General features: G+C 40.4%; 1 protein-coding gene across 2 annotated transcripts in view; it reads left to right on the top strand.

Moving 5' to 3' along the window:
* Positions 1-4,216: 4,216 nt before the first annotated feature.
* The window catches only part of txlnba (taxilin beta a), an 82,542-nt gene continuing 78,563 nt past the window's right edge, over positions 4,217-8,195 (top strand). For both annotated transcript variants that reach the window (XM_028820466.2, XM_028820465.2), the window contains exon 1: positions 4,217-4,383. The gene's annotated coding sequence lies outside the window, so the exon portion shown is untranslated. The remainder of the gene's footprint in view (positions 4,384-8,195) is intronic.

Here is an 8,195-nt window from a genome sequence, read left to right as displayed (position 1 = left end):
ATCCCAACATCACCACCACCGGGCAGGAGGGGGCGCAGCAGTTAACCACATCTCTGGTTTCCTCTTCAGTGTGGAGGCGTCGCCAGGAAATGATGCTTGACTCTGACCCCGCCCCCACAAAGGCACCGCCCCTGCCGGGAGTAGTTCACAGATTACAGATCGTGGTCATCATTTGGACCAAGGAAAGAGAGAAAGAGGGATGGCGCTCCTCACATAGACACCGATTGAACTGCACATGAGAAGTGTTCTGTTTACATACAGTTATCTTACTAGATCCCTTTTTTTGTTTTGTTCAGAATTAAATGGGGAATCGCCAGGTTCGGGGGCCAGATTAAGACCTTTTGGTGCCCCCATATATCAGGTCAAGTTGGGGAGCATGCACTGGTACAGTCACATTGCTGCACCCACCACATGACAAAATAGCTTGAGATTCTGGTTGGCAACCCCCCAGGCAGACACGCGGTCCAGTCCCACCCCCCAGAAATGACCATCTACCAGCCGCAGCCAGGTGTTATGTGGGCGTCCCCTTGGCCTGGTCCAGCCACTCGGATCCCCAACAATGAGGATTCTGTGAGCAGGATCACCCTTGGTCAGCATTGAAATGAGACACTGTATTTCCGTGACCAGACCAGAAGAGGAGGGGCTTCCTTTGCTTCCGGGGAATTGTACCACATGGCCATAGTGCCGTAACTGACGCTCCCTCATCAATGCAGGTAATGTGCCTCATTCGGGACTTCGTGAGCAGCACAAAGTCAAACCAACGGTACCCAAGGATTCTCCAAAGAGACACAGCACCAAAGGAGTCCAGTCTTTGTTTCAGGTCACTGGATAGCATCCATGTCTCGCAACCACATAGCAAGACAGGAAGCACCAGGGGTCTAAAGACTTGGACCTTCGTCCTTTTGCAGAGATATCAGGAGCGCCACACACCCCCTTTCCAGGGACCTCATGACCCCCCACGCTGTCCCAATCCATCTACTGACTTCATAGGAAGAGTCACCAGAGTCATGAATGTCACCACCGAGGTAAGTAAACCTCTCAATGACGTGGTCGACACTCTCTCCGCAGACAGACACGCTGCTGATGGTCACGCCCAAGAGGTCATTAAAGGCCTGGATCTTGTTTTTTATCAGGACCCTCGCAAGCCCAGACGCTCAGTCTCCTGAGAGCCCCAATCAGAGCCCCCATTGACTCCCCTCCATCCATCCATCCATTATCCAACCCGCTATATCCTAACTACAGAGTCATGGGGATCTGCTGGAGCCAATCCCAGCCAACACAGGGCGCAAGGCAGGAAACAAAGCCCAGGCAGGGCACCAGCTCACTGCAGGGCACACACACACCAAGCACACACTAGGGACAATTTAGGATTGCCAATGCACCTAGCCTGCATGTCTTTGGACTATGGGAGGAAACCCACAACCAGCCCACCGCAGCCCCTGTATATACCTAAATCAAAATATAAACAATAATCATGAAATGAAACAAAACTTCGTGTAAGATGGAAGGAGTCCTTGGGCCTCACAAATTGATAGTCCATCATCCAGGACACAGCAGGCCCATCCACCTGCAGATCTCGGACTTCACCCCTTAACAGGGATGGCTGCAGCATTTGCAGTTCTGCTTCATACAGTCACTGCTAAATCTGGCAATGGAACATTTCTTTGGTGCCCCCCACCCTCCCTTTGATGCCCGAAGCAAGTGTTTATTTTGCTTAATGGTTAATCCTGCCCTGGCCGGGTTGGCACCCCACACAATTCTTACGTCTCAGCTCATTTTTAGATCCCTCCACTCCGTTTCAGCTACTGTGTCATAAAATGTATTTCAGGATACACTGAATTTATGATATCTCATGTACATTTGAAGACATCCTAAAGAGACAAAGTAATTCCAAGCTATCAGAATATCATTATCAGGTATCTTCAGTACAATTTAAGATATCTCATTTCCAGTTATCTCGAAATAGCTTGCTGTCCATTTTCAGAGAAATGAAACTCACTTCAAGACATTCTATTGTTACTATTACTGTGTTGCTCCTGTTACTCCTTCAGTGTCACCTGAACTTACTTTGGGTAATAAATCCAACTCTACTATTTTTTTGGGCTCCCTTGGTGTTGCCGTCCACCATAATACACAGCAGGGTGCCGTGCACAAACAACAAAAGTTGGGTCCCTGCCACCATTGATGGGGCACGTACAATAATGGATTGAAGAATGGCGGTGTTTTAGCAGTGCCACACGCAGGACTGGCACTCCGGCCACCATAAAAAAAAAAACAACTCACACTGTTCCAGTGTGGCGCTGAGGTGTCACCCACTGCACTCGGGTCCCAATCCAGGTGGCTCATCATGTGGTGGGTGCGACAAGGTACTATGAGCGCAGAAACGTTGATGAGTGAGGGTAACAAACTGTACATGTGTGAATGACTGGCGCCCCCTCCTGTGGTGCAACGGGAAGGTAGATCTGCTGGGATGGGTTATGGCCCCCCTTGGTTTCATGCAAACACAGATTAAAAAGAACAAGTCAATGCAGAAAGGTCATAAACCCGAGGTGAGGTTGTGTCTTTGAAGGCCACGCTGGGTGTTTAACAATGTTAGTTTATTGGAGCTATCAAGAGAAACGGCGATGTAAAGGGTGACAGCATTCTCACTTGCTGCAAGGCCTTATGTCTAACGTATTAAAGGCAGGCGGACAACCTTGGAAGACATTTATGAAAAATTGCTAACACAACACATTCCTAAATGACTAGCTTTGTGCAATCAGCACAAGCTCGGCATATAAATTCCACATTGGGGTTCAAAGTTTAATACATTTACTTCCAACATTGATATGAGGAGAGGGAGTCTCGAGCAGAACAGTAAAGGGCACATTAAACTAATGACGCCACGCTTGATAAAAAGACAAAACGTGGCGGCAAGTCCGACGTTTTTCCGGATAAGCATTCGGGACACAACCACGAGCATCCCTGTGGCTATTATAGCCATTGTTATGTCTCAGATTTTGAGGTCATTCTCTATCACTTTTCCTGCTTAAGGTGCTTTTATATTACAGTAACCTTCACAAGGGGGGCACCTGGCTCTCTGCCATTGCCTGTCCAATATGGAATAATCCCATAGACTGGTGGAGCTACCGGAAATGTGGAATGAAAAATAAACAGATAAACGGGCTTACTATGGCGTAATGTGAAGAAGTGTCTAGGAATAAAGATGTCGCTCTTTCACCTAAACCTATGGTGAAAGTGAGCAAATGCAGCAGCCTTTATTTATAAGGCACCTTCCGATACAAAGAATGGGAGTAAGAGGAACGTAGGAGAACCAATAATCAAATAAAGAAGCAGAATTCCGATACGTCGACTGATTCTCACTGGACCCCTCAGCAGGGACGTTCCAGGAATCATCGGGTGTTTCGGGACTTTCAACGTCACGCACCCTCATCCAGGTTTACCCACCTGGGGGCTGATCAATCCCCAGCTTGTGTCCAGTTGACATACTAGCTCTTTGGACCCCCATGTCTCTCCTCTCCTCCACCACGTTGGTGGTCTTGCAGATGGCTCTCTTCTTCCCACCTCCTACTACACTCAGACAACTGAGAACTTGATTAGGGAGCCCCTGCTGAGGTGGCCAACTCTGTCACTTTTAAATTGATGAGGGAAAAAGATAAGTTATCTTATATTCTTATGTCATCAAGTCTGATCTTCATTTTGTTTTAACATTTAAGGTGCTTTGAAGGTTGTTTACTGTCTCTGTCCCTGATTGGTCATTTTCTAAACATCTTGAGTGAAGGGATGATGGCCTGTGTGAAAGTGAAGGTCTCAAATCTCTGTATCTCTCCATCTATTCATTCTGATCCTCCAATAATCCGCTTCCTGGCAGGATTGGGGGCACAACCAGAGACATACCCAGTCAGGATGCCACACTAATTCCATTTTAATATATAATAGTGAGCTAACTTGGACAATACTGGAATGTAGAAGGAGGGCCACTTGGGCAGACAGCAAACCAGACAATTACCAGACCACGATTTGAACCCAACCTCCTTCCGCTTTGAAGTGGTAAAGATACCTCTGACTCCGTACAAGTCCTCCATTTTCAAAAGAGATTGAAAACATTCACAGAGACACTGACTGACAGCCACTTGTTGAGGAGCAGCCACCCTTTTATGGATTTTTATTTGACCCCCTCACAAGGCAGTCCTTTGCTACTCTACCCACCCATTTTTCAGGCGCTTTGCATTGTACCCACATGTGTCAAAGCCTCCCCCCTTTCTTGTTGAAATGCAACAAGTCTCACTGAAGTTATTTTAGGGGGCTGTTGGGAGCAGCTGCTGTGCCGCTCGTATCTGCTGTGTCACTGAACACTCTTTAGCACTCTCGGTGTCCGCTCTGGTAAGTCTCACATCTTTTCCTAAATAAAATTTCCTGTCATTTTTGTATTCTAAAAATCTTCCAGCACTATTTTTTCACTTCTTATACTGCAGCTGTGCATGTTTAAAAAAAGAAAAAAAGAATTAAATAAATAAATACATCTGTAAAACTAGTGGTTAACTCGATTGCTCTGTTTGTGCTGCCATAGACACCCGTTTGAGCCAAAATGTCCTTCTTTTAAGATAAAAGTCCAAATGTCCTTCTGTCTCTCTGTAAAACGTGAGTGCTGGTCAGGATTACGTGGGATTAGTGGGAAGTGAAATCAGAGCAAAGTTTGGAATTCTGATGATTGTGTAAGGACTTGCAGAATGATATTGCGTAACCTGTGTAACAATGGGCATGAGTGCAAATGTATAGCGATCTATAGATATAGAGATAAATATGACACAGAATTTATATGCATAAATCTTACATGCGTAACGTGTTTTATGTTATATATTTACTGTATAAGTGAATAGCTGTCTATCTATATGAGCTTCAATGACCTGAGGGTGTATAAAACATGTGAGTATGTTAATTTGTATACCTGCTGACTTACTTATTTATATATATAGAGAGAGAGAGAGAGAGAGAGTCTTTACAAATGATGCCTATGTTACATATACATATTTAAATACTTATATTTTAGTAATACTTTATATACTGGATATATACATATTTTATAAATAATAGTGCACAAATATACAAATATCTGTACATACAATTACAGACTTTTTCAGTACAGCATAGAGATGTTTATAAGACGGCCATGTTAAAAATAAATATTTGTAATTTATATGTTTAAATTCAGGGAGACTTTATATACTGTTTATATACATAATATTATATACTAGAATATTTTATATATATATATATTTATATATATATGCAAACACTGATAGATTTATTAAGTATATTATAGGCATTTTTGCCAGTGATGCCCATGTTATATATTAATATTTATAATGTATATATTTAGATTCACTGAGTCTTTACATGCTGTACATATACATATTATATAAATAGTAACACACACACATACTGTATGTATATATATATATATATATATATATATATATATATATATATACTGTATAGATACATACAATTATAGATTTTCTACATATGATGGCCATGTTACATATTAATATTTATAATGTATATATTTAGATTCACTGAGTCTTAATATGCTGTACATATACATATTATATAAATAGTAACACACACACATACTGTATATATATATATATATATATATATATATACTGTACAGATACATGCAATTATAGATTTTCTACATATGATGGCCATGTTACATATAAATATTTATAATGTATATATTTAGATTCAGTGACTCTTTACATGCTGTACATATACATATTATATAAATAGTAACACACACACATATATATACTGTATAGATACACACAATTATCGATTTTTTACATATGATGGCCATGTTACAAATATATATGTATAATGCACATTTTTGTCAGTGAAACTTTATATACTGTATATATACACACACACAACTATAGATTTTCAAGTATATACATATAAACTTTCACACACAAGTCAGTTTAACTGACTGAATTGACCTATATTATATAAAATACAGAAAAGTTAATATATGCTTTTAATGGAAAAATACATATATATATAAATTTAGTGAAATTTTCACTCTCTCCACATAAGATACATATTTACATATTGATATTCACACTTTTACTTTATATTTTTTTTTATGTATATATCTTAATTTCCCACTGAGGACAGATATATACAGTATATATATACATGCATACATATTTATTTAAACTCTCTCTCTAAATTATATATATATATATATATATATATATATATATATATATATATATATATATAATTTAGAGAGAGAGTGTAAATAAATATGTATGCATGTATATATGCATTTAAATATCTAGAAGTTCTCTTTTTTGTTTAATTAAATACATACAATATTGGTGAGGGAGAGAGCGACAGAGAGGAGCAGAGTGAGTGAGATTTGTATAAATGTATAAAAAACAGTTAATGGTAACTTGATATATTTATTATATATTTAGACATATACATAGCTAGTAATACTTTAACACATATATGATATTTGCATATGTACACGTGTGTGTGTGTTTTCTGTAATCATATTTCCATACACATACAGATATATAAATATATCACAGTTATACCCGCTTTACTGAAGGTCCCAGCGAGTGCCTGACCCCCAGGGGTCTTCTGATCACTGCCTGCCGTCCCAACTCTCCATTGTGACAGATTGGAGGGGCTGGAAACGCATTCCACTAAACAGTTGTACAGGAGAGGCTGCAGCCTGGAATGTCTTCCACAGTTATTTCACGTTTCTGTTCCTGAGCCGAGATCTTCTTCTGCTTTGGCACATTTTTAAGTGGAAGTCAACCGAAGGCCAGCTGTGTGTTTTTTAAAAAGGTGTTTCAGAGTGCCAGGGGGTTTTGTGTTCTTATAATTTAGAAGTGGGGTTGGGGGGGCAGGGGGTGGTCATCCAAAAGAATTACAGATTTATTTTCTAGTACTGTGCTTTTCAAGAATTTATGTTATTTAATACATTTATTAACTGCATAAGTGACACTTTATTTCTTCTGGAAGTGTGAAGTAGGATATGATGGTAATAAATGCTCTTTGGATTATTTATCTGGGTTCTGTCTCTTAGAAATAGTACACACCTATTATTACAGATCTTTCATGCTTCAATCACTAAACAGTCTAAACTGCCCCAATATGACATTTTGTTTCTAGGCATTGAGCCATTGCGCACAAACATCAATAAGAAATAATACTTTTAAATAATAAGGGTGATTTTAGGGAATGTCGATAATAACGTAGAAATAAAAAGGGGAAAAATGAGTGCCGATTTCTTAAAAGACGTGGCTGGAATCAGAAATAACTTGACCGTATTTAGATGTGCCAGAAATAGCTGCTGGCTAAAGAACAGGTGCCTTGTGTGTGTCAGCTGGATGCTCGGGGAGGAGCGGACTAAATTTATCCATATGAGCAGCAGAGCTCCTGGAAAACCAGAAACAAAACAGATAAACAAGTAGCAGTCTGCGTTTGAATGCCTTTGACATGAAATATTCTAGAATTAGCCTCGCCATCTTGACTTTGATGACATCTCAGCATGAAGCCCTCTCTGTGATGTGCCAGAGCTCTTTGACAGACACTAACAGTCGCTCATTGTTAATAGAGAGTATCTGCATAGCCGTGTGTGATAAGCATTTGCTCAAATCCATGGTGTCATTTGCTGTGTCAACGTGCGTATTGAAGAATCCATTTTAAACAATGTAAAGCTGTTTGGGAGGTGCACAGCTTTTGGTAGGTCCCATATATACGGTACATAATAATAAATGTTGATTTTTCTAATTTGCTAATAAGATGACGACATTTAAACAGACACATATTAGTTTAAACATGAGCAGTGGTGATATGGTAAGTGGTGAGGTAACACTGAAGTAAGTGAGGGACACCAAGTATCACAAAGGTGTCACTACTGGTGACAAGTCACATCTCAACAGGGCCTTGAGCTCTGTGGTTACCCATAGCGTGTCCAGAAGACAAGATCTCACTGACGAGAACAGGAGCCGCTTGATGATGGGCATTTGGTGGCATTTTTGCTGACAGTGAAGACGGCTGAGCTTTAAGATGTAGCAGTAGATCAGCACACATGTTAACATTGACATGGATGTCATGAGAAGAAGACACACCTATGGATCATCATGACCATGCATCTGCGCGGCCGACAGCATTGC

The sequence above is a fragment of the Erpetoichthys calabaricus genome, chromosome 15 (genome assembly GCF_900747795.2).
Source record: "Erpetoichthys calabaricus chromosome 15, fErpCal1.3, whole genome shotgun sequence".
NCBI lineage: Eukaryota > Metazoa > Chordata > Cladistia > Polypteriformes > Polypteridae > Erpetoichthys > Erpetoichthys calabaricus.
Note: the sequence above shows the minus strand (reverse complement) of the source record. Positions and strands in the feature narration are given on the sequence as shown.